The sequence below is a fragment of the Tamandua tetradactyla genome, chromosome 5 (assembly GCF_023851605.1).
Source record: "Tamandua tetradactyla isolate mTamTet1 chromosome 5, mTamTet1.pri, whole genome shotgun sequence".
Classification (NCBI taxonomy): domain Eukaryota; kingdom Metazoa; phylum Chordata; class Mammalia; order Pilosa; family Myrmecophagidae; genus Tamandua; species Tamandua tetradactyla.
This window is the reverse complement of record NC_135331.1, coordinates 73,959,224-73,987,104: the sequence shown is the minus strand read 5'-3', so window position 1 is coordinate 73,987,104 and position 27,881 is coordinate 73,959,224.

Sequence of the window (27,881 nt, the reverse complement as noted above, 5' to 3'; positions counted from 1 at the left end):
TTCTTCCAGTTCACCCTAGTTTAAGAACTACTCCTTAAGATAAGGATATGAGTTTTATTTTTCTATTTGTCATGGAGCTTTTAATAAACCCTAGCATTTGAGTTTCAAATTCTGTTAATAATAACTAAAACTACCATGTTAAGTGGGTATTGGTCATGTAACATTTGCTAAGTACTTTACATAAATTATCTGTTGGTAGAAAAGAAAAGAGGAAGAAACTAGAGAGAAAGGTGAAAGGAGGAGAGGAGGAGGGGTACCGGAGAGAGAGAACCAAGAAAAGACAGAGGAATAGCTACTAATTTGACTTGGTTTTTAGAAAAGAAGGCTTTGATCTAAGACATTTAGTGAAGAGCTAAGTTTCATTTTCCTTTATAAATAATACAAAATTTTGTTTCATATTTTCAAGCCTTTAATTTAGGTCCACAGAAAATAAGGAATGCCAAGTATCCAGATACCAAATAACAGCTTTCATCAGCATGGTGACAGCTTGCTCCTAATGTTTAGGCAATTAAAAGATCTATCTTGGAAGCTTATTTTTTGCCATTATAAAAGTCCTTTGCCTGTATGACTCTGCCATAAATTCCAGCACCCCCCACATGTATTTCATCGATCTTTTAAGAGACCAGCAGGTAACTGAAGGTGTCATTTTGGGCAAGAGCTTATTCCTGGCTCATTTGTGAAATTGCATGTTTTCTAATAAGTCTTCTTGTTTTTTCACATTCAAAGGAAGTGCATTTAATTACTAATGTTGCAGTATGCCATGGAGCCAAGACTAGTCTAGTAAATACTTGCTGCAGCTCTCCAGTATCTCTCAGCGCTTAGTTGTGTGAGTGTGGACATGCCTCAATTTCTTCCTCTGTTACATGTAGATTCTAACTGCCCCTTACTTCCTTACCAGCACACTGGAGGGAAGGAGTGGGGAAGCATCAGGTGAAATAAAATGCTGTGACAGTCAGAAATCTCAATGCAAGCTCCTAGAAGGAAGTAGTCTCAGACTAGGACACCCAGACATACAGCCCCCCTCATTTGGCGCCACCCTTCGGTGGCAAATCTTTAATATTGGAGCACTGGCAGAGCCAGCCTGCTTTGTTTTGTTTTTGTTTTTGTGTTTGCCTAAATTGTTCGGAAAAGAAACAAGAGTAAAACAACTAAGGAAGTATATCAGAAAATAGAGTGGAAAAAGAAGGAGTATTTGAATTACCTCTCCCCCCTTTCCTCCCCCCAAAGGAAAGGGAAAACAATAAAGTTTGCATATATTTAATAGAAATTAGGAGACACTCAGGAGAAATAGCGAAAAAAAAATCAATGTTACTAAATACTTTCTAGGGTCGCTTTCACTACCTCTGTTTTCCTATCATAATTTACTACTAACAGTAATTATCTGCCTAAGAGCAAAGAAGTAAAGGAAGAAAATCTCTCCAATTTGCAACATAACTTTGGTGACAGGAATCAAGACTTCCAATGAATACAATTTCTCCTGTGTATTTTCATTTAATTATATGAGAATTTATCATCCCTTGTTCAATCTGCATCCTAAGGCTATCACATAACTTTGAATAATGCTTTTCGTAAGTTATAAGAGTTTTCAAGGATTTTGAGGTTGTCTCATATATGGATAAAGAATTTTCACATATAAAATCAGAAAATATTTGGCTCTGGCGGAATGCCTGAAAAATCGCCCACATTAGCCAATTTACCTCAACATTTAGCCGTTTCTTCTTTTGTTGGTTTTACCAATTGGAAGTGTAGGGGACAATACAGCTGCAATTAGGAAGAATACTTCTGAATTTTTTATTCATAAGGAGCATATTATTTTACTGTAAAAAGATATTCCATTTTCATCTTCAATATATTTACTTTATTTCATATTTTTATCATGGTGATTTTGATTTTATGGAGGATTAATCATAAAACTGCAAATTGATCACTTGAGCTTACGAAATTTTTAAAGTGATTTCTGTTTTTCCACTGGTGAATTTAAAGCAAATTGTATCTCTCCCAAAATAATCTCCTTCAGTACCTCAGTGCCAGTATTTTATATGGTTTCAGTTGGGGAAAAAAAGAAAAGATGTCCAATTTAAAAATGCTCTGTGCAGTGAAAAGATCAATGGTTTCTTAAGAAATCATTGTAACCAACAGAACAAGGAATGGAATAATCTGATTTATAGTAAAGTGGAGAAAGGAGATTTATACAACTAATTGCACTTCTGTAATGGTAAATATAAACTAAAGGCTTGGGTAGTCTTTATTCAACCACCTTAAGCATATTTTCAGAGGGAAAATAAATCAATATATTTAACTCTCTTGGAATGAGGTGCTATGTTCATAACCTGTTCCTATAGGTGCTCATTGAATGATCTGTTTCTTATGCTCTCAGGAATCAAAATTCTGCTTAGGCCAAGAGTTAAAGGCTGATACTTTGCCTCTTATTACTTTTCATGTTTCAATTTATTTCTTTAAATAAAAGGACATGTCTTTCCTGGTCCCAGGTTACATCAAAACTAAAGACTTCCACCTTGCGACAGGGTAAGATTCATCTCAGAAGGCAAGTTGTGTGATACAAGAAAAGGTGACACCTTCGGCTTGAATTTTTAAGCACTCTTTGTTTTTTAAGGATGCTAATGGGATAAAAAGATTGAAGAACCCCTGAATTTAAGTTCAGAGAGAAATGACAAGGGGACAAAAAATGTTCTTAACACTTTTTTTGTGTAGCAGAAAATAGAACATTAATTTCAGTTATTATATAGTATTGAAATAGCAAATATACATTGCAATTTATCTTTGCTGGGAAATAATGGGATAGGGTGATGTAACATGTAGGGCATTAATAAAGTCAACCCTTGTTGCTGTTTCATTGCTTTTTAGTCTTCAGTCTTTCAGTAAATATATGTTGAGTGTTTAAGAAGAAGAAAGCTGTGGCTTTCCTTACCTAAATATTAAATTATGTACCCCAACAATAGCATGCACTTAATTTTAATCCCCATTCCTATGGGTGTGAAGCCATAAATAGAACCTCTTGGAAACGTTATTTTCAGTTGAAGTGTGGACCATCTGAATGAGGGTGGACCTGAAGTTGGATTACTGGAGATTTATAAAGACAACCAAGAAGTCACAGACGTCAGACAGAAGGCAACATAACTTATAGCAGTAGGCAGAGATATGACCAAGGATTGCCAACAGCCAGTACCAGATGCTACAAACCCTGGGAGAAAGCAAGCCTTGTCAATATCTTTATTTTGGATTTCATCCAGTGAGCCAATAAATTCTTGTGGCTTAAGCCAAGCCATTGCATGGTATTTGTCAAAGCAGCCTGGAAAATTAAGACAATAGCTAATTATTTTTTGTGTACTTACTGTTTCAGGCATTGTTCGAAGCATATTTTTATGAATAGACTCATTTAGTCCTCTTAATAACTCTATAATACTAGTATGGTTTTTACGATCATTTTTTAGTTATGGAAAGTAAGGCAGAAGAAGTAATTAGTTTTAAATCACACGTGTAATTATAGTGGAGCTTGAATTCTGAACTGAGCAGTCTAGCTCAAAAGTTCACCATACCTTGTATTATAAGGATAGCAACGATGATACACTGGTTCTGATTTTAAATAACCTTAGCTCTAGCAAACGAGGAAAAGAGATGTGCATATGAGTAATTATCAGTAAAAAGTCTGAAGGGACACAGAAGAGGAGCACAATAAGTAGAGGAGTTAATTTACTCTGCAATGATATGAAATACATTGTTGTCTTCAATGAACGCATATTCTTCCCAAGGATAGGGAAGGTATATAAAAAAATGTCAAAATATAAACAATTAAGCCTAATAAAGGGCTAACAGAAACCATGCTTCATTTTGCAGCAATCATATGTGTGTATGGGGGGAATGTAATTAATGGAGGAGAATGTAATGAATCCCATGGCAGGTGTAGAGGAGAGTAGAAAATGTTTTCTTGAGTTTTGAAAGAAACAGTCCCAGGTGACGGGGAGAATAAGGGCATATCAGGTGAAGGGGAAAATCAAGAAAAGTGAGGATTAAGAAGAAATAAAAGTCTGATGGGATATAATTGTAGCTTGCCATGTTTAGGAACCATAGGGATTTCAGTTTTCTGGAGCAGGGGAGGCAGAGCTTTCAGTGCAGAACTTCAAGCTGGGGTAAAGAAGATAACCCAGGGAATGGAACAGATGAAATGCCGTTTCTATGAAAATTCTCCACTGTATACAGAAATCTTTCTACAAAAGGAGTTGAGAGTGAGGGAAGATTGTTAAAAGCTGTGCAATTATAAGTCTTTAATAATAGACACTATGTTTTCCATATTTACTATGGAGTAACTCTCTCTAATACATAAGCTATTCATTCATCCATTTAGTCATTCCAGACTATTAAGGTTCACCTGTTATGTTCAAGGCAGTGTACTAGGAACCTCAACAGATACAAAAGTGAGTGATGACTAGAATTCGTCCTCTATAGGCTGATAGCTTCCTAGGGCCAAGTGTAGCATGATGGCCAGTATCCATTCTGATTAGTTGGTGACCAGGCAGAACTGATTGTTAAATACAATCAGAATTTAACTGTATAGGTCAGTCGGCTTATGCAGTGGAATGTTGAAATCTATTGGTACAGCTGCGAAAGGGCTCATTGCATAATTCATTGTTCATTATCATTCAAGTATTTTGTCAGTCAGTTGTTAAAAAACAACCCTTATTAACAAAACCAAATCACATAAGCTTCCAATTAAATAATGTTAAAGCAAAGAAAACACTCAAAACTCATTCTTTCTTATTTCTTTTACTGCATTTTCCTATTATCTATGTTCTTGAGGTTATTAAGTTGATAGGAACAGGATGGTGGAAATACTGTGTGATGGTATGTTACTTCCTGCACATCTCCTCCCAGTTTCACATTAAGTGATGTTCAATTCACACCTTAACATTACGAGAATAGAATGTATTATGCTATGGAAATCAGCATATCTACTAAATGAGGGCTTTAAAAAACAAAAACCAAAAAACAGAGAGCCAATTTTTAAATATTTATGAGCACATACATAAAGTAGCAATAGAAAGTGTATTTTACTTTTCCCAGAACCTATTTGAAGTTTATTGGTATCCCAGTCTATCCTCAGAAATCAAAAGCCTAGCAGTCTTCCCTACCTATCTAGTACAGTAACACTAGCAAACCTAAACTACCCCCAGTTGCCTGCTACTATCTATTATGGTTAGGTTCATGTATTAACATGGCCTGATGATAGAGCCCAGGTATCGGTAGTGTAAGCACTGGCCTAATTGTTACTGCAAAGACATTTTTTGGCTGGTTAATAAACCAGATGGCTAGTTTATTAAGTTATAGGCATGTTGACTGAGTCTATGGCTGATTGCATCTTCAGTCAGCTAATGACAATGCCACTCACAATGAGTGGTATTTAATCTAATCAGTTGAAGGATTTAAAAGAGAAGTCAGAAAAGAGAATCACTCTTTTTGCTTCAGCCAGCCAGACTTTCCTGGAGAATGCACTGAAGACCTTCATCGGAATTGCCAGTTTGCAGCCTGCCCTAAGGAATTTGGACTCATGCATCCCACAGTTGCATGAAACACTATTGTAAAATCTCATATTTACAGCTATTTCCCTTTGATTCTCTTTCCCTAGAGAATCCTGACTAATACAGATTGGTACCAGAAATACAGTGCTATGACTTGCAAATTCCAAAAATGCTAGAACAGCTTTTTAAATGGGTAAGGAGAATACTCTGGAAGAATTGTGAGATGCTTTCTAGAGAAGGCCTAGATTATTTTAGAGAGACTGTTCATAGAAACAGAGATGCTAAAGGCACTTCTGATGAAGCCTTGGACAGAAACGATGAATGGTTCAATGAAAACAGGAAGAAAGGCCATCCATATTTTTGTTTTTAACATGTTTTTATTGGATAGTATAACATATATACAGAGCAAAGAAATAAAAAGGCAATAGTTTTCAAAGTACTCTTCAACACGCAGTTATAGGATAGATCCCAGAATTTCTCATGGGTTACCATATGATCTTCTCATATTTTTCCTTCTAGCCGCTCCAGAATATAGGAGGCTAGAGGACTTAAATATTTTTTTTATTATCACAATCAACTTTTATTCTTTTTTTTTGTGAAAAATAACATATACACAAAAAAGCTATAAATTTCAAAGCATAGCACCACAATTAGTTTTAGAACATATTTCAGAATTTGATGTGGGTTACAATTTCACAATTTTAGGTTTTTACCTCTAGCTGCTCTAAAACACTGGAGACTAAAAGAGATATTAATTTAATGATTCAGCATTCATATTAATTTGTTAAATTCTATTTTCTATTTTATAATTCCACCATCACCTTTGATCTTTCCATCCCTCTCTTTAGGGGTGTTTGGGCTATGGCAATTCTAAATTTTCATATTGGAAGAGTCTGTCACTAATATGGGTTAGGGAGATGGAACTATTTGATGTTTTGGAAAGGCTGGAGTAGATTTCAGGACTTATCTGGAACAGGAAACCATCTGGACGTTGCAGGCTTCTATAAAGTTACCTTAGTGCATGGAATCTTTTGTGGAATCTCATATATTACCCTAAGTGTTTTTAGGATTGGCTGGAATGGTCCTGGTTGGGGGTTGGCAAATTATGATAGGTAGCAAGGTCTACCAGAAGCTTGAAGAGCAACCTCCAGAGTAGCCTCTCAACTCTATTTAAACTCTCTCTGCCACTGATAACTTTATCAATTACAATTCTTTTCCCACTTTGGTCAGGATGGAATTGTTGATACCAAGGTTCCAGGTCTGGATTCATCTCTAGGAGTCATCTCCCATGTCACCAGGGAGACTTTCACCCCTGGATGTCATATCCCATGTAGGGGAGAGGGCAATGATTTCACTTGCAGAGTTGGGCTTAGAGAGACTGAGGACACATCTGAACAACAAAAGAGGTCCTCCAGAAGTAACACTTAGGCATGCCTATAGGTAGTCTAAGCTTCTCTGCTACCTACATAAGCTTCACAAGAGTAAGTCTTCTGATTGAGGGCATGATCTACTAATTTGAGTATCCCTGAAGTTTGACACAGTGTCAGGGGATTCCATAATGGTGAGGTTTAATAGTTCCATATTTTTCTCCCATCCCTCAGGGAACTTTGTCAATACTTCTTGATTATCTGCTTAATATACTCTAGGATGTATCCAGGCATTACAATAACTTATACAGGATTAAAGAACCTCTTTATTATTCTGTTCTCCCTGTGTTTCGATTATTCAAATGAGCTATACAGGTAGGTTGATTTAGATTATGTGTTACAGAAAATTTCAGTTCCAGACCAAATAAACCTTTCTTCCATTGGTCTCAAAGAGTATGGTGGTTCTAAAAAATAGACACTGTCTTCCTTATCCTTATGTTCTGAATTACTTTAACCCCAACCTGTTCAGCTTCATTTTCAACTCTAAATATCAGGTTATATAATATACATAAAACAGTCTCTGAAAATCCAGAAATAATAATCAGCACTCTGGATTTAATGTATCTGCTCTAAAAGCTTACAATCTAGGTCCCTGCTTTCTTATAAGCATTTTCTAAAGGTGACCATACCATTCTTGTTCTTTTGTTACAGGCTTATTTTGTCTCACCAAATGTCCCACATGTTCATTCACATCACTGCATGTCTCATGACTTTGTTCCTTTTTGTAGCAGCACAACCTTCGTTCATAAGTATACACCATCATTTGCCATTCTACTTCTCCGTCAGTGCATCCTTCAGCCAACTGCATTCATCAGGCATCATGTAGAGGGCCCAAAGTCCACAATCCAGTAATGTTCTCTATTTTAGATAATTTCATTGTTCCCAAGAGAAAGAAAACCAAAAAGATACCCTCACCAAATAGGAAATCTAAACCTCCTATTAACTCTTGTCCTTCCCCCCCATTATTTACCTCTGCTGTTGCTGTGATAGTGCTGATGGTTTCCTTTTGAACATAGCTCATAGCATGCAATAGCAGCTTTCCCCCAGTACCCTGAACTTAAACACTTTATACAAGAATCGTATCTTTGAAGTAAGTCTTGCAAACTCTGATTCATATTTCTAGTGTTAATCAGTGGGACACGTAGGTCTATACAACCCCTTTCAATCTTGTTCATCTCCCATATGGTAATATTACTTACAGACCCACTAGAAAATCACTTCACTCCTATCTATTCTCTTACATTGGAGTTCAACCTCATTAATTAATGGTTCACCCATCTGTAGCTTCTATGTATCTCTAAGTTTCCTACATTCAGTATTATAAGCCTCTAATTATACCTTTATCCTGGCCATGAAAGTGAAATCGTACTGTATCTACCCTTTTGTGTTTGGCTAACTTCACTCAGCATTATGTCCTCAAGGTTCACCCATCTTCCGTTGTGCTTCAGGACGTCATTTTGTCTTACTGCTGCATAATATTCCATTGTATGTATATACCACATTTTGATGATCCACTCATCTGTTGATGGGTATTTGGTTTGTTTCCATCTTTTGGTGATTGTGAATAATGCTGCTATGAACATGAGTGTGAAAATGTCCGTTTGAGTCATTGCTTTAAGATCTTCTGGGTATATACCAAGTAGTGCTATTGCTGGGTCATAGGGCAACTCTATATTTAATTTCCTAAGGAACTGCCAAACAGTGTTCCATAGTGGCTGCACCATTATACATTCCCACCAGCAGTGCATAAGTGTCCCAGTTTCTCCACATCCTTGCCAACATTTATAGTTTCCTGTTTGCTTAATATTTTATAATTGAGTTGTTTGTTCTTTTGTTTTTGAGTAGAATTATTTTTTTGTATATACAGGAAATCAAACTTTTGTCTGATATGTGATTTCCAAATATTTTATCCCATTGAATTGGTTGTCTCTTCACCTTTTTGAAGAAGTCTTTTGAAGTGCAGAAGCATTTGATTTTGAGGAGTTCCCATTTGTGCTGGTTTGAAAGGAAGTATGACCCCTAAGAAAAGCCATGTTTTGATATAAATCCTATTTCTTAAAGGTAGAATAATCCCTATTCAATACTGTATATTTGAAACTGTAATGAGATCATCTCCCTGGTTGATGTGATTTAGTCAAGAATGGTTGTTAAACTGAATTAGGGGATGACATGTCTCTACCCATTTGAGTGGGTCTTGATTGGTTTGCTGGAGTCCTATAAAAGAGGAAACATTTTGGAGAAAGAGATTCAGAGAGAGTCAGAGAGAGCAACACTATGAAGCAGAGAGTCCACCAGCCAGTGACCTTTGGAGATGAAGAAGGAAAATGCCTCCCAGGGAGCTTCATGAAACCAGAAGCCAGGAGAGAAAACTATCAGATGATGACGCCATGTTCGCAATGTGCCCTTCCACCCAAGAGAGAAGCCCTGACTGTGTTAGCCAAGCGTTTTCTCACTTTAGAGAGAAACCCTGAACTTCATCAGCCTTCTTGAACCAAGGTATCTTTCCCTGGATGCTTTTGATTGGACATTTCTATAGACTTGTTTTAATTGGAACATTTTCTCAGTCTTAGAACTGTAAACTTGCAACTCATTAAATTCCCCTTGTTAAAAGCCGTTCTGTTTCTGGTATATTACATTCCGGCAGCTAGCAAACTAGAACACCATTTATCTGTTTTTTCTTTTGTTGCTTATAGTTCGATGCAAAATTTAAGAAGCTACCTCCTATTACTAGATTTTGAAGATGTTTCCCTACATTTTCTTCTAGAAGGTTTATGGTGCTAGTTCTTGCATTTAGGTGTTTGATCCACTTTGAGTCAATTTTTGTGTAGGATGTAACATAGGAGTTCTCTTTCATTCTCTTCACTATTGATATCTAGTTCTTCTATGCCCAATTATTGAAGATTATTTTGTCCCAGTTCAGAGGATTAAGGGGTTTTCTCAAAAATCAGTTGACCATAGATATGGCAGTCTATTTCTGCACTCTTGAATCTATTCCATTGGTCAATGCTTCTGTCTTTGTGCCAGTACTAGGCTGTTTTGATGACTGTGGCTTTATAATAGGTTTTAAAGTCAGGGAGTGTTAATCCTCCCACTTCTTTCTTCTTTTTTATGATGCTTTTAGCTATTCAGGGTCTCTTTCCCCTCCAAATGAATTTGGTAGTTCACTTTTCCAAATCTTCAAAGTAAGTTGTTGGAATTTTGATTGATACTGTGTTGAATCTGTAGATCAATTTGGGGAGAACTGACATCTTAACTACATGTAGCCTTCCTATCCATGAGCAAGGAATGTCTTTCCACCTATTTAGATCTCCTTTGATTTCTTTTAGCAATGTTATGTAGTTTTCTGTGTATAAGTCCTTTACATCCCTAGCTAAGTTCATTCCTAAGTACTTGATTCTTTTAGTTGCTATTTTGAACAGATTTTTTTCCTTAACTGATTCCTCAGCTAGATCACTGCTTGTTTACAGAAATGTTACCGAATTTTGCACATTAATTTTATTTTCCACCACCTTGCTGAAGTTGTTTATTAGCTCAAAATAACTTTGCTATAGATTTCTCAGGATCTTCCAAGCATAATATCATATCATCTGCAAATAATCAGAGTTTTACTTCTTCCTTTCCAATTTGGATGCCTTTTATTTCTTTTTCATGCCTGATTGCTCTAGCTAGAGCTTCTAGCACATGTTGACTAATAGTGGTGACAGTGGGCATCATTGTCTTGTACCTGATCTTAGGGAGAAGGCTTTTAGTCTCTCCATTGAGTATGATGCTTTATCATATTGAGGTAGTTAACTTTGTTTCCTATCTTTTGAAGTGCTTTTATCAGAAAAGGATGCTGAATTTTGTTGAATGCTTTTTCAGCATCAATTGAGATGACGTGATTTTCCCCTTTTGATTTGTTAATATGCTGTATTACATTAACTGATTTTTTTGTGTTGAACCCTCCTTGCATTCTTAACATAAACTCTACTTGTTCATGGTGTATAATTCTTTTAATGTGTTGTTGGATTTGATTTGCTAATATTTTGTTGAAAATTTTGCACCTATGTTCATTAGGGAGACTGGACTGTAGGTTTCCTTTCTTATAACATCGTTACCTGGTTTTAGTATTAAAATGTACTTAGCTTCATAAAACAAGTTACATAGAATTCCTTTTTCCTCATTTTTTGGAAAAGTTTAAGCAAAATTGGTGTTAGTTCTTTCTGGAATGTTTGATAAAATTCCTCTGTGAAGCCATCTGGCCCTCAGCTTTTCTTTGTAGGAAGATTTTTGATGACCGATTGAATCTCTTTACTTGTTACTGGTTTTTTGAGATCTTCTATTTCTTCCTGAGTCAGTGTAACTTGTTTGTGTGTATCCAGGAATTTGTCCATTTCATCTAAGTTGTCTATTTTGTTGGCATATAGTTGTTCATAGTATCCTCTCATGATTTCTTTTATTTCTTCAAGGTCTGTGGTAAGACACCCTTTCTCATTTATGATTTTGTTTATTTGCATCCTCTCTCTTTTTTTCTTTGTCAGTCTTGCTAGTGGCCCATCAATTTTATTGATTTTCTCAAAGAACCAGCTTTTGGTTTTATTGATTCTTTCCATTGTTCTTTTGTTCTCCCATTCATTTTTCTCTGTTTTAATCTTTGTTATTTCTCTTCTATTTGCTTTGGGGTTAGTTTGCTGTTCTTTCTCATGTTCCTCCAGGTGTGCTGTTAAGTCCTTGATTTTTGCTCTCTTGTTTTATAGTATAGGCATTTAAGACCATAAATTTCCCTCTCAGCACAGCCTCTGCAGCGTCCCATAAGTTCTGATAAGTTGTATTCTCATTTTCATTTTCTAGATAGCTATTGATTTCTCTAGCAATTTCTTCTTTGGCCCAGTGGTTGTTTAAGAGTGTGTTACTTAATCATCATATATTTGTGAAAATTTCTTTGGTGGTTATTGAGATCCAGCTTCATCCCATTGTGATCAGAGAAAGTGCTTGGAATAATTTCAATGTTTTTAAATTTATAGAGACCTGTTTTGTGCCTCAGCATATGCTCTATCCTGGAGAATGTTCCATGAGCACTACAGAAGAATGCATATCCTTGTGCTTTAGGGTACAATGATCAAGATATCATTTGTTAGGTCTAATTCATTTATCAAGTTTTTTAACTTTCCTATTTCCTTGTTGATCTTCTGTTTGGTTATTCTATCTATAGAGGAGAGTGATGTTTTTGAAGTCTCCGACTATTATTGTTGAAACATCTATCACTCCCTTCAGTTTTGCCAATGTCTGTCTCATGTACTTTGGAACTCCTTGATTGGGAGCATAAACATTTATGATTGTTTTATCTTCTTGGTGAATTGAAACTTTAATTAATATGTAGTGTCCTTCTTTGTCTCTTATAATGTCTTTACATTTAAAATCTATTTTGTATGATTGTATAGCTGCTCCTACTTTCTTTTGGTTACCAGCTGCATGGAAAACCTTTTTCCATCCTTTCACTTTCAATCTATTTGTATTCTTTTGTCTAAGATGATCTTTTATAAGCAGCATATAGCTGGATTATGTTTCTTAATCCATTCTGTCAATCTCTATCTTTTAATTGGTAAGTTTAGTCCTTTAACATTGAAAGTTTTTACTGAAAAGGTGCTTCTTGATTCCACCATCTTATCTTTTTTATTTTATTTATCATATATATATATATATATATATATATATATATATATATATATATATATTCCCTGTTTCTCTTTGTATTGTTTAAATTACTCTTAATGATAGTCTTCACTTCTGTGCCCTCCTCCAGACCTCCCTCTCTAATTTTTTTTTGTTTGTTTTTTCAGCCAGCAGATCTCCTTTTAGTATTTCTTCTAGGGCTGGTCTCTTGTTGGCAAATTCTTTCAGGACTTCTTTGTCTGTGAAAACTTTCATCTCTATCTCAATTTTGAAGGACAATTTGGGTGAGTACAGATTTCTTTGCTGGAAGTCTTTCTCTTTCAGGATCTTGAACATATCATACCACTGCCTTCTTGCCTCCAGGGTGCCAGTTGAGTAGTCTGAACTCAGATTTATTTTGGCTCCCCTGTTTGTAGTAGATTGTTTTTCTCTTGCTGCTTTCAAGATTTTCTGCTTTTCTTCAACATTTGGCAGATTGATGAATATGTGCCTTGGGGCAGGCCTATTTGGATTCATTCTCTTTGGTGTTCATTGGGATTCTTTGACTTGTAAATTTATGTCCTTTATGAGGGTTGGGAAGTTTTCCCTCATTATATCCTCAACCACTCTTCCTAGCCCTTTACTCCTCTCTTCTCCTTCTGGGACAGCAATGATTCTTATATTTGTGTGCTTTGTTTTGTCTGTCATTTTTCTGGGTTCTAATTCAATTTTTCCATCTTTTTTGCCATTTTTTTGTTTTAAATCTTCAAAGTCAATTATCCTGTCCTCTATATCACTTATTCTTTCTTTTCTCTCTGCAAATCTGCTGTTGTGTGCCTCTAGTATGTTTTTTTATTTGGTCTACAGAGTCTTTAATCTCTGTGATATCTGTTATTTTTTTCTACTTATTCTTTCAAATTCCTCTTTATGTCTTCTACTGTCTTTTTGTCTCCTTTATGTCATTTGTTATATGACTTAGTTTATTAAGTAGAGTTTTATGAACATCTTTGATTAGTTGCTCCAACATCTGTGTCTCCTCTGGTGTTTTAATTTGGTCATTAGGCAGAGCTATATATGTCTGCATTGTGATATGCTTAAAGATCTTCTGCTGTCTTTGTTGCATGTAAATATCTTGATTGGCTTACTTTGGGAGTTGATGTCTTTCAATAGGCTAAGGTCTTGTGTTTGCAGAATGGTTGTGTGTAGGAGTCAAGGGTTAAAACAAGACCTGAAGGATTTGTTAGGAGCAGCTGGCCTCAGGATGGCAGCAGTAAACTGTGGAGAGTGTTATGCAGAGCAGTCTGGGAGGAAGACAATGTTTACTCCAAATGGTTATGTTAAGTATAAAGGAAGAGAGCACTGAAAATAAGCTCTCTGCTCTTTCAAGAAATGCATGCATGCCTTTTGTCACCCTGCAGTATTTAAACAGGATCTGGATAAGAATAAAGTTGTCTATTGTTTGTTAAATTTAAGCTTCAGACCCCCCGAACCTGTCTGTCTCTCTCTTTCTTTCTTTCTTTCTTTCTCTCTCTCTCTCTCTCTCTCTCTCTCTCTCTCTCTCTCTCTCTCTCTCTCTCTCTCTCTCTCTCTCTCTCTTCCCTTCCCTTCCCTTCCCTTCCCTTCCCTTCCTTCCTTTCTTTCTTTCTTTCTCATCATTCCTTAATATCCTTTGAGCTCCATTTCATAGGAAGCAACATCCTAACCCTAGTGCTCAGGGAGGATGTAGCTGTGTGGGTTCACTGGTCTGGGGGGCAAAACCATGGTGTGCACTGCTCTAAGGCATGGGAACTTTTGCGCACATGCATAGAACTGTGTCAGAAAGTTGGTATCACATCTTCATGGATTTGTGGCAGCTGCAGCCCAGCTGCACAGGTCAGCATTTTCTCAGAGTCAGGAAGTGAGGCTTAAGGCCATGCACATGCGTGGTTCTTGGACTGCGGTAAAGTATGGGTCCCAGAGTTGAATGTAGTGATTTGGTGCCCATGTGCATGCTTGGGCCTGGGAGTGCTGTAAACGTTTACTCAGAGCTCAGGGAGGTAAGAGTGAGGCTGTGTGACACTATGGGGAGGGGGGCAGGGGTAGCCTACATATGGAAGTTAGTGTCTGCAGCCTTTATGTACTGGTGATAGCCTGCAGGGAACAGGAAGGAAGATGTAGTGCTCAGGAGGGGTGCAGTAGAGGTGGGTTGGGCTGCACTTGGGTTGGGGGTGGGAGGCAGGTATGTGCACTGTGGGATGGTGGGGTGGGGGGTGCCTGGAGCATGGAGAATGGGAGTGGGTGATGGGGTTTAGGTGTTTGGGGTGTGGGGTGAGTCCCTGGTCATGTGAATGTGTTGGTGAGGGTAACATTCCCAAGGAACGTGGCCTGGCTTATTTTCTAGTCCCAGGTCTCATTCATGCATTCCTATGGCTCCACATCTCCATGCCTCTGTGCCAAGCTCCAGCTTTCTGCCTCTCAGTTCCTCAGCCTCTGCAACTCAGGCTGCCCCATGTGGTGCAGAAGGCTCCCCCATGTCAGCCACATTCCTGAATCACCACCTCAGTTACTCTCCTGTCCCTTCTCTAACTTTTCCATGGAGCAGGGCTAATCTTGAGCTGTCCTATTCAGCCATCTTCCCAGAAGTCTCTCTATGTTTTAAAGTAGCAGATAATTTGGCAAAATTGAGCCCTGGTGTTAAATGGAGGCTAGTATTTGAAAACAATGATCTGAGATACTTAGCCAAAAAGATTTCCATTAAAAAATGTGGAAAATTCAGCCTGGTTTCTCCTTGCAGCTTATAGTAAAATGTGATAAGAAAGGTATAAGTTGAAATTGAATTCTTGTGTACAGAGAAACCAGAAACTGATGGTTTGAAAAACTCTGAGCTTTTGGAAAATTTGACCCCAGAGCATAGTGCCTCACATGAGGATTTAACCAAGCTTGGAACCGTTCAGCCATTTAAGCACAAGCCAGGATGGGAGAGGGAGTTACCCAGAAAGGATCTGTGGCAAGTCTTATTGTCTGATGGTTTTGATCTCTATATACTGCACAGAAAACCGACGAGTTTCTTATGAGACCTGTATACACAGAACCACTGCCAGCTTGAACTAAAAGGGACAGAAAAGGGACAAATTGAAGGAAAAATTACTTCAGAGACAGAACCACAGAAGCTAGAGTCTGGATCCAAGAAATCTTCAGCCAGGAAAGCGAATCCACCCATGCATGTGGAGACAGTGAATTTGCATCTAGAGGCAGAAGACTAGTGGAAAAGTGTTTCTGCTTCAGACCTCAGAGAGAGTGGAGTACATTCCCCTGGGGGATTGGGGAGAGCCTGGCCAACCCCCTTCACTGTTTTGAAGTGGTGGAGCATGTGCCCCAGAAATGGTAGAGAGTCCAGATGCTACCCAGATGCTTTAAGTAGGTGGGGCCAAGAATAAAGTGGTTCCCAATGCTTTTCAATGTTGTAACCTTATCCCAGTGTTTGGAGAGACCAGGCTTCTATGTAAGCACTTGGAAAGGGTGGGACTGCTGCTCTTTCAAGCCCAGAGGATGAAACATCATTCTACAAAAGACTCAGACTTTGAAATCTAGAGTATGCCCTGAGGGTTTTTGGAGTTGTTTGGGTCTGTGACCCCTGTTTTCTTTATCATTTCTTCCTATGGCAATGATAATATTTATCTTATAACTGTACCTATTATGTATATTAGCAGCGGATAACTTGTTCTAAGTTTCACAGGTCCACAGCCAGAGAATTTTGCCCTAGAACAGAACATGCCTGTAGCTGATTTTAATGAGATTTTGCACAATTTTTGACTTGGTATTGTATTTGTACTGTTATTGAAATAATTTAAAGCTTTGGTGATACTGTGATGAAATGAATGTATTTTGTACATGGAAAGAACATATCTTTGGGGGGTTCAAAGGGTGTGATGTGCTGGTTTGAAATTGTTATGTACCCCCAGAAAAGCCATGTCCCTCTAATCTAATCTTGTGGGTGTAGACCTATAGTGTGTGAGATCTCTTGATTAGGTTGTTTCAATGGATATGTGACTCCCTCATTGTTGGGTGAAACCTTTGATAAAATTGTTCCCATGGAGATGTGATGCACCCAATTCAAGGTGGGTCTTAATCCTTTTTACAGGAGTCCTCTATGATGAGAATAAAAGGCTGAAAACGTAAAGAGAGCTCAGAGCTGACTCAGAGAGCACAGAGATGAAACCAAGTAACAGACATTTGGGGATACAGAAGGAAACAACCTTAGGAGATGCTAATAAATGAAATCCAGAGTGTGCCCCATAGAAGCTAATAAAGAACCCACAGGTGTTTAGAGATAGAAAGCCACTGGAATAGGAAAGCTGAAGCAACAAACCGAGTAAGGACCAACAGATGCCAGCCATGCGCCTTCCCAGCTGACAGAGGTGCTCCAGATACCAGCTGCCTTTCCTCTGAGAAGGTATCCTCTTGTTGATGCCCTAATTTGTACATTTTCATGGCCTTGGATTTGTAACTTGTAGCTTAATATATCTCCTTTATAAAAACAAATCCAAGAAATATAATAATCCATTTCTGGTTTATTGCACTTCAGCAGCTTTAGTAAACCAAAACTCCATCCATTGATGGCAAAAATTTTTCTCTCCCCTAGGCCTAGGTGTACACTTGAATTATCTAAAGAGCTCAAAAAATTTCAAAGCCTGGACTTATGTCTGGCCAATTTAACTAACAGCTGCCAGTGAAGCCTGGCTATTCATATATATATATTTCCAAGGCAATTCTACTATGCAACCTGGGTGGAAACCTCTACTTTACAGGAGCTGTTGCTGGGGTGAGTCATATTCTGTTTCTAGGAGAGGATGTATTTTGCAAACCACAAAATAAGGATGGAAGAGAAGCAGATAACTTAGAAACTGGCCCAGATGGTCGTGCTTAGATAGCAGGGGTGAAATCCATTTCCTTTGACTATCCCATTGCCCTCTTTACCCCTAGCAGGGACTAATGCACTCTCATAGCATCTTTTTGCTGAATCAGTGGGTGGTTTAGCCTCCCAAAGCTGTGGACTGAGTAGGGGTAATTAAAAATTTTCAGTACCTGTTTCCTCAAAGACTTGTTACCACCATCTGTCTCTGTTTCCTTCTGGGGAATTTAAACCCTTGAAACATAAAATAATCTAATTTTGCCCCATTGATCAGGACAATGGGCCCCTTACCTTCTTTCTCCCTGCTCTATAAAGCTGTTTTTAGTGACCCCAAAATATTGTCCTTTGTTCCTCCTTTTCTTGAGGGAAAATGTTTTCAGTAAATCCCAGGAGGCTTTACTCTCTTTTTCTTCGTTGGAAGAAAAAAATAACACACACTAATCTCTATTAAGCAGTTTAGGAAATAGCAAGGAGATGAATGTATGTGTCTCCATTTCTCTCTACCTGTAAAGCCCTCTTCACACTGCAATACTGGTTTCTTTCTTACACGTTGATATTACATGTCACCTCGTAAAAATATTCTGTCCCTGTGGCAGGCAAACGTTAAGCTGGCCCTCATAATCCCATCTCCTAGTGCTTTCAATCTTGCATAATCCCTTCCCCTTGAGTGTTGGTGCAGCCTGTGACTTGCCTCTAACAAATAGAAATGGCAAAGGTGATGGATGTCACTTCTGTGATCATATTATGTTATAATACATGCCATCTTACTAACATGCTGAATCTAGTCTCTCTTCTTGAGGGCCTTGATGAAGCAAGCTGCCTTATATCCTACAGCCACAATGAATTAAATGCTGACATAAATATCCTTTACAGGGAAGCAGATGCTTGCTTAATTCAGCCTCCAGATGAGAACACAGCCCGGACCAATGCTTTCATTTCAGACTCAAAGCAAAAGATACAACAAAGCCATGCCCAGACTATCAAACCATAAAAACTGTGAGATAATACATGAACATTGTTTTAGCTTGCTAAATTTGTGGTAACTTGTTATGCAGCAAATAAAACCACTACAGTCAATTTTAGAATAATTTTCCAATTACTTAAATGTGAAATCCCAAGTCCTACATGGTTGATCTCAGCATCTTTCCAGTTTCTTCTCATGCCAGTCAACTGACCCAAGCATCTGTGGAAACTTCCTTGCATTATCATGCTTCCATTCCATTACTCATAACATTCCCTCTACCTAGAATGACCTTCCTCACTTTTTTTTTTTATTGTAGTGAGTAATGTTAAGGAAATAAAATTAAAAATAACATCTTTTTACAACCTAGAGAACCTTTCCACAAAGGTAAAAGAGAAAGAAAGTACATTTTGTATTTGAATAAGCATTTAACCAGGATGTCAGGTATCCCAGGCAATCTGCTAAAGAGACTGTAAAGAGAGAAAGAAATCTCACCTTATCAATAGTCAAGCAGATATAACCCATTTCAAACAGGTTCTCAAGATAAAACCATAACTAATCCTCAAGGAGGAGGACTTAAAGGTATCATTTGTCAAATATAGTTTACCTTAAATTTGCCTGATAATTGGCTGGTCTTTATGTTGGTTAATTGCCTTTATCTAAAGGAATAATAAAATATTTTATATCTGTAAGACAGGTAGATAATTACAACTTGGAGCTGACCCTGAGGCTAAACTCCCAGGGAAATGGGGAGATAAGGTCGCTAATTTCAATGTTTACATTTCAGAGAGATGGCTCCCAAGTCCTTAAGAGAGATACTCCTGAGCTGTAAAGCAGGCAAAGGCTTATTTAGCCTTTAAAAAGATTTACATGTATCTCAAAGGAGAAGAGAAAGGATTTATGTTACAAGTTTTTTTAAAAGAATGTTTTAGAAAGGGGGGAGGGGGAATGTCACCAGGAAAAAATGTGTATTTTTTACCTTCATAGTAACCACTTATCCTTGGAAGGCAAATAAAATATAAAAGCACCTACCACCTAGGCTCCCCTCAAATTCAAATTCATTAACTCCTCTTTATAAAGCACATCATGTTGTTTGGGGTTAATTTTTGTGTGTTTTTCCCGATTTATTGTAAGTTCCCTGAGCATGGGTGCTGCGTACAATATTTTTTAGATCCCCAGAAACTAGAAGAGCATTTTGACATCTATCTGGCATCTAATACATGTTTGTTAAATTGAATCTGAACTGAACTGATTATTTCCTTAGGTAGAGAGTTTCGATGTTTGGCACATATAGGCACAATCAGTTTTAAAATGTGTAACCCATGTATAATTACTAGTATTTTTAACAACATTATCCAAGCTAGAAAGAATCTTTGGGACAGTAGACTGCTTTAATGAGAGAAGGGCAATTCAGGCTGCAAGAAATTATCTAATAGATTTTACTGATAGCATTAGGAGCTGGCAATTCCATTTCATAATTTTATCATGCCTAAAGAAGAGTTGAAAAAATACATAGAATAATAACCTTAAGATGCAGGAGAAAATGAGCCAACTGAAAATCTGGTAGAGAACTGAATGTAATTATGTTTTCAAAAAGGTCATATATTGAGAATCAAACCAAAGAAATGAAAAGCTCACTTCTAATTTGCAATATGATTTAATGTTCTGCAATACACTGGAAATACTACCAAATGCTATCAAAATACTCCATGATTATGGGGTAGGTAACACTTAGAATGGCTTAGCAATATAATAGGATAATAGAAATTCAGAGCAGAAAGGGGAAGTAGAACCTAAAGAGGAGGATGTAATCCAAGCAGGACACTGAGCTGCTAGATAGAATACTTACGATCATAAAATCTAAGGGCTAATATATTTGAACCAAGGGCACTGAACTCTCCAAGGTTTAAGAAGCTTTTCATTTAAAGTGAACAAAAAGAATGGCATAATCAATATGCTACTTGAATGTCTGGGCCAATCCTAACTCAAGGTTTATAATTTTTAGCACATGAGGTGAGGTATGGCAAGAATCACCCAGACTATAGCTACTCTTCATTCTCTCAATTTTCAGAACTGTATTCTCTCCAGAATTTCTGCTGAAGTGGAGAACTCAGTAAAAGCACTTGACACTTTTCTGAGACAAGAATGAGTTTTGGCTTTAATTTTGCAATGACAGCACAAACTTCTATCTTCTTTTGAGCCCTAAGACTAAACATGCACTTGGGAAGCTCTTCAGACCTGAGTGGGACACTAAGCTCCATAACTTGCTGGATGTATCATCTTGGGGAAGTTTTAAGACTCTTTAAATTTCAGGATGCTCATATGGAAAAGAGTAGTGTTAGCTTAGTGTACCGTAGCCATGAAGGGGTACCTAATCTCTTAATTGTGACTATCAAATGGATTTAACACAGTGTTTGGTACATAGCAGATGCCTCAGGAAGAGCTCTTGCTTTTAGATTAAATTTCTGATGGTAACTTCATTGTGATCTGGATTTACTATTAAAAACTCAAGGTATCTGAAAGTCCTGGCCTTAGATGTTTAGAATGATACTGCCCCCATGCTTTCCATGCAGTGTAGGGCTGAATAAACCTCTCTTCCATCTCAGCCTACAGCTACTTTTCTGGACTGAGGGGGTGAGTCTTGGATAAATATTCTTATTTTCCTAAATTTTCCTTCACTGTGGTTTGAGGGTGTTTTAAAAATCTTTAACTGATTTCCAATGTTGTCAAGTGTCTACGTTTAAATTTCTTAAAACAAGAAAATTCTTGTTTCTTTTTTCTTCCTAGTCTTGTATAATTCTCCTAAATTTGTGATGTTTTGCAGAGTAGATGAACTGGATCAGGAAGAACCAAAATCTCCAGGTACTGTACCATTTGGCACTGAGAGCTTGATTCTCATTTGAACTAGTGACCCAGAAGTGATAATTTAGTCTGTGCCAGGAACTCTTTAACATCAAAACACATAATGAAGTAACACTAAAATCATGGCTTCTTAATTCTGTGTGTTTTTTTTTTCCACTTTGTCTTGTTTTGTTTTCATTTTTACCCCACAAGGAACAGAAGATACAGAAGATAACTGTCAGTTTATCTGGCTCTGGAATGTTAGAATTTTAACCAAAGATGTCAAGAATTTTAAGATTCAAGAATGTTGAATTAATGTGCAGAATTATTTTTGAACAGAAAAATGATTAAAACAGATCCAGTTCTTTCACACCATCATTCAGGACAAATTATAACAAAGATTATCAATTTAGCTATCACTGAATTGCTTTACTTAAGATATAAATTTTTAAATTTTATGAAAATTAAGATGATTCAGTTATGCCACTCTATTTAATCAGTTTTGTGGTTTTATTAACAGTTTTACTAATATTTAAACTTTTTCCAAATTAAAAATTAATTAATGAGAATTAATAAGTCTTATGACTGAGGTTTTCAACATATTCTAGAGTAAAAAGAGAAAAGCATGACATTTGTCTCACTTGATTGAGCAGTCTGAAATTATGAAAAGAATTCAATTTAGATTAAGATAATCTTAATTTTTTGGCCCTCACCATTACTGCATGTATGATTTTTGTTGAGCCTCTTAAATACTGTAAAACAGTGATGATATTAATTTCAGCCCCTTCCACCTCACAAGATTTTGTAAATATCAACATATTTTGTGTAAGAATGCATTTTAATTTGATTCGTATGTGAAACTCAAATTGCTACTTTTGTGATTGTTTCTAGATATATACTCAAATTACATTTGTTAGGATGTATTTTAAAAACTGAATTTTTATTTCACAAATTGAAATCCAAGTTGATATGTATACAGTATAAGGGATACACAGGATTATTTGATTTTTTTTAATTCAGCCACAATAAATATACTCTTCATACATGCCATTTTTACCAACCATTTAAAAATAGTAAATATGCAAAGACCGTGTTTATACGACACGTAATCAATATTTCATCTCCATTGCTTTCCTTTCCCTTCCTCTTATTTAGTACTATCTCCATTATTTGTAAATCTAATATTAATGGTAGGTGATATATATATCACCTAGAGTTACTGGAATAGTGATAAGGAAACACTATATGCTTCATATTTAAGTAATATCAGTACAAGAAACATCCATATAATAATTTCGTAGCTCACAGAGTACTTGAATTTGAGCTTTACAATTACTCGAAATGAAGTTGAGACTCAGAGAGATTTTATAAATTATCTGGTGTCAAACAGTTAATTATCTGATATATATATATTAATAAACATCATTTTAGTAAGCTTTGGATTAGTAAAAACCGAAATTTTCATTTATTCCTCCATCGTAGCAGCACGTCTTAGAGCTGTTAACATGATTGAAAATCACCCTGCATGTTGTGATACTCATTGATGGTGAACAACATTCACAAGAATTATGGGTTGTTCATAAAGAATCTATAGCATCTCATCTTCTCATGTCACATGTAGTTTTATGAAGTTCATTGAGTTTTTCAATAAGAATATATTGAGAATCAAGCAATTTGCTGGTTTCTTGGGGAGACGTAAAGATCCCCTGTCCTCAAATAATATAATTTAGCTTATTCAAAAACAAAAACAAAAATAAAACCATATTAAAACTGCTCAACTCACAGTGGTAGAAGCTAAATACAGAGAGAGATGGTCCAAACAAAATTACCTTAGGATGGTAATGTGAAAGTCTGCAATCTTTTTCTGTCAGGCACTTGAAAAAAGATAACTTCCTATAGCCTCCTTTCTTGACTAGATTTTTAACATGCTAATTCATACACAAGATGCATGAAAATTCCAGCAAGTAATTTGTAATTATCTTTTCCTCACTCTTATGATTTCTATCATTAGAGACTACTACTTTAGGCATCAAGTTGGGTAGGATGGAAGGTTTCAGAGGGATTAATATGGTAGATAGACTATATTGTATAGGATTTAGATGAATCAGGAATAATCGATAAGACATTCTGCACATAAATCCAGTTTTTGCAAACTTATATGAGCAGTGAGGATAAGAGTTAATTTGCCCGGTATTGATACCTTACAATCTCACCTTCCAGAGAGAGTGAAGAACCTGTTGTCAATTGAAAATACCCCATGGAAATTATACAAATAAGTATGCGAGGCAATCAATTTGATTAAATATTGAGGAATCAGTTCAACACTAGAAAGCAATCTGAAGCTATGTCATGTAGCTATGGCCACAAAGCTTAAATTACAGATTTTAATCACTCCAGAAAAAAAGAGTTGTTACCACAGCTTCGGATGATGTGTTGGCAGAAAAGTTTTGGAGGCCAAAGTGTTGAATTGTCATACGAGGATTTCCCTCCAGCTGCCAATTACCTCATGGTGCTTCCCCTCATCATGTAAATTATAAGTTTATGGTGTGAGGATCTGACCCCCCTCTCTGCTGAATCACTGTATAGCCCCAGAATGCAATAGGCAATGAGAGGTCATGTGACTGCCCATCTCCTTGAGTTGTTCTCCAAGACGCACTGTTTCAGCATGGTTACTGTGCTGTCCTTTTGTGTTACTTTTTAGAGCAAAGGTTCCTGTTTGATAGCTGAGGGAGAGAAATTTGTATATGAAGTAGAGATTCATTTATGTTATCAATATCAGATGTAAAAGTTTGAAAGTTATCCTTTTGTTGAAGGACCCCACAAGCAGTTTTCTAGTGTGGGAGTAAGATAAAACACAATATTTTAGAAAAATAATCTTAAATATAAGTACTGAATAATTTAAAAAGGCCATATAATCTTAGCTGCTCATATCAAAAGCGTGACCAGAAAGACAGTGAGCAAAAAATGACAACCACTACTAACAAAACCAACATGAGGTAAAGTACAAAACGCCTTCACTTAAGAGAAGGGACCTATCATCCCAAATATTAAATGATGAGCAAAACCGTGAGACATAATTACCAAAGGAACCAGAATAAAATTTAGAAAACCTTAGCATGTTTGCTTCAATACAAGAGACATTGGGCTCTGTGAATTCAGTAAATAAGCTGAGCCAAAACAAAGTGCAGATAGCTCTTCTTTCTTTTCCCTTTCTGTAACTTTGTTTGTTACGTGCCCCAGCCAAACAGTCCATTATAGATGGACTAAGGTCCCTGTGTGCTAGTTTGAAACTTTCATGTACCCCAAGAAAGCCATTTTTGTTCAATCCTGATCCAATCTTATGGGGCCAGGCCTACTGTTTAGGGTGGAAACTTTTTTTAGATTTGTTTCCATAGAGATTGACCCACTCAATTGTGGGTGTGGTCTTTTGATTAGATGGAGATGTGACTCTACCAATTAAAGGAGTCCTTTAAAAGAGGAAACATTTTGGAGAAATATCAGAGCTGACAGAGATGCAGACGTTAGGAAATATTTGCAGTGCCAATGGAGAGAGCGAACTTCTAGACGCACATTTGGAGAGGCAGAGCCCAGCAGATGCCACCATGTGACTTCCCATGAGATGTTAAGCACCCACAACCCAAAGTTGTATCTCAAAGGAGCTAAATGAAGGCTCACAGACACTTAGAGAGAAAGCCACTGGCATCAGAAGCTCTAAGCAATGGAACCAGGAAGAAGGACCAGCAGACACCAGCCATGAGTCTTCCCATGTGACAGACAACGGCTTTCTTAAGTCAAAGTGTCTTTTTCTGGTTGCACTAGTTTGAACATATATATGGCCTCAGAACTATAAATTTGTAACTTAATACATTCCCTTTTAAAAAAGTGATCCATTTCGGGTATGTTTCATTCTGACAGCATTTAGCAAACTAAAACAACCCACTATCATTTTTTAATTGGATTTTGTGCTTCTTATTGACAGTTCCTATTACCATTGTGAATACTTATTTAAAGTTATCTTGCTAGGGTCTAAATAATGTGTGTTCTGACCTTATTCTTCTCTTTCCTACAACTTTCGCAACTATAAATATAAAATTTGAGGGTGCATGGGTGGTTCAGTGGTAGAATGCTTGCCTGCCTTTTATGTGGGAGACCCGGGTTCAATTCCCAGACCATGCACTGCCCCCAAATATATATATGTGAAATTTGTGTTCACTAAATCTCTTCTTAGCTATATTCCGCAGTTTTGCCCCAATGAGTTTTTAAGTTAAATTAGCATATTTCCCATTTGAAACTGTTAGTTCTCAAATGTGCTTAGTAAAATTTCATAGTTTCACATATTCTGCCCATATTTACAAGTCTGTTAATATGATGAAGTAAACTGATCGATTTTCAAATGTTGTGGAAGTTTTGCTTTCCCAAGTTAAACCCCATTTGTACCTGTTGTATTATTTTTTCTTATGTATTTCTGGATTTAATGCTATTATTTCCCTAATAGTATTAAGCACATATTTTATATAATACCTCTTTGCAGTTTCTGCTATCTATTTTTGGGGAGGGAGGGGCAATGTTTATGATTATGGTGATTAGACTTCTTGGTGCTAAAATCTTTGACTATTAACTACTCTGTCTCGTAGAAAATTATTGGGGGAAATATTTTATGACCTAAGACATTGTTGGGTTTCTCCAGGGAGGGTATGCTTTGCTTTTGTAAGATATATTACAACACATCCAATCAGGGACCATAGTAAATAAAATGAACATTGGGAGGTTTTTCTGGAGCCCACATATTTATGAATTTGGGTTAAAACTTATGTGAAGGCTTCCTCCCATCCTTGCTTTCCTCAGCAGCAGAGAATATAAAATACATCTCTTAATTTCTTATTTACCATAATAAATAAACATGGCACAAATAGGTTTGGGAAAAAACACAATGAACCTGTGGTAAGTATTCAATTCAACTGGTGTAGGCATTCTCACTAGGATTTACAGAGATAAAGGGGCATGTTACCTAATCCATTAAATCAGATGAGTTTAGGTAAGAGACTTTTTCCTATATTTTAGTTTAGATGGATTCCAGAGGAACAGAGAAGAAATTTTAGCACCCAAAAATGAAAAGTAACATGGAGGACAAATAATGAAATGTCTGAATTGTGAAATTAGGAACTTGAATGCTATTGAATTGGTTATGGAAACTCATTAAATCTTGTGTTGTTTTTGTTTTAGTAATGGGGAAAAATAATGGCAGTTCTTCCTAAAATTATTCTGGGGACAAATAATAGAAATGTTTTAGTTATTTATGGAAGCCTGGAGATAAGGCCATCAGTAGGGTTCCACTACGGTCAAGCAAGAGAAACAAGCTTGACTTTGATACAGTGTTACTGAAAATGGGTAGGGGCGAATATAAGAATCATTGCAGGTTTGAATGAAAAGTTCCTATAGAATGATAATATGGAAAGAGGATGGAGAAGAGGAGTTAGACATGAATACTTTCTATCATCAGTAATAAACCATGACGACAGAATGAACTGCCAATAACTTCCCGTAGCAATACATGCAAAAAATAATTTATATTATTGTATTTTCTCCCAGCTTCATTTTAAGATAGAGCCCACAACTGTGCAATATAAGAGGCTTTACACTTTTATATACCAACTATTAATTCTATGATAATCAACTTAGTCAATTATTTACAATGCGAATGTGTCTAGGAATGACTAGGAGTACCGAATTCACTATAAACCCTCTGTGCTTTTGTTTTCTCTTTTGTGTTTATCTGCAATATGGCCTGTGACAACCCTAGAAAAGTGAAGTAATTAACCTTACTAGCCTTAAAAATTGTAAATCAAATGTACCTAATATTAGCAAACTATATGCAATCATATTTGTTTTGGTATCATAACCGTGAATACTCTTCTTTGCTGTACATCAATCATTAGCCTAACTCTGAGTTATTCTGGCTTATTCAAGTAAATCCAGTCCAGCATTTCTTGGTCTAACTCCTTTAATAAAATCACAGTCATTGTCCAGTTTATAATCTCAATCTCAGAACTTTTTCTACAATGAACATTTTCCTTTGTCTTGTTGCAGTTCCACTTCTTCCCAGACTCTCTGCTTTCCTCAGTGATGGTCTGTTTAGGAAAAAGGGAAGTTGTGAAGCAGATTATTGTTTGTGTGTTTGCTGCTTTCCTATTCTCACTGCAGCTGTAAACATCTTGTCAACTCCTGGTTCTGAGTACCAGCAGTGCAAGAGCCTTGTCCACTATCTTTTCTTCCATTTGCTACAAAAAACAAATATATTTAAAAATATTTAAACATTTGGTACAAATAACAGTTTTTTGATGATTTTGCCGAAACTGATGCTGTGGTGTTCTTGGCCAACATCCGATTTCACTTCACTAGTGCATGCATACCCCCTTATCCCCTGCCAGCACTCCTCCCCCGCCTTCTCATCTTCCCAGGTTCAGCACTCAGACCTGCCTGAGTGAGCAGTAAGCCGAAGCAAAGGTTTCCGTACCTCAGTTAACCTCCATGCTCCCTCTTGCAGGGTGACAGGAAGGCCCTTCTGCACAAAACTTATTGAAGATCTGGAATAGAGA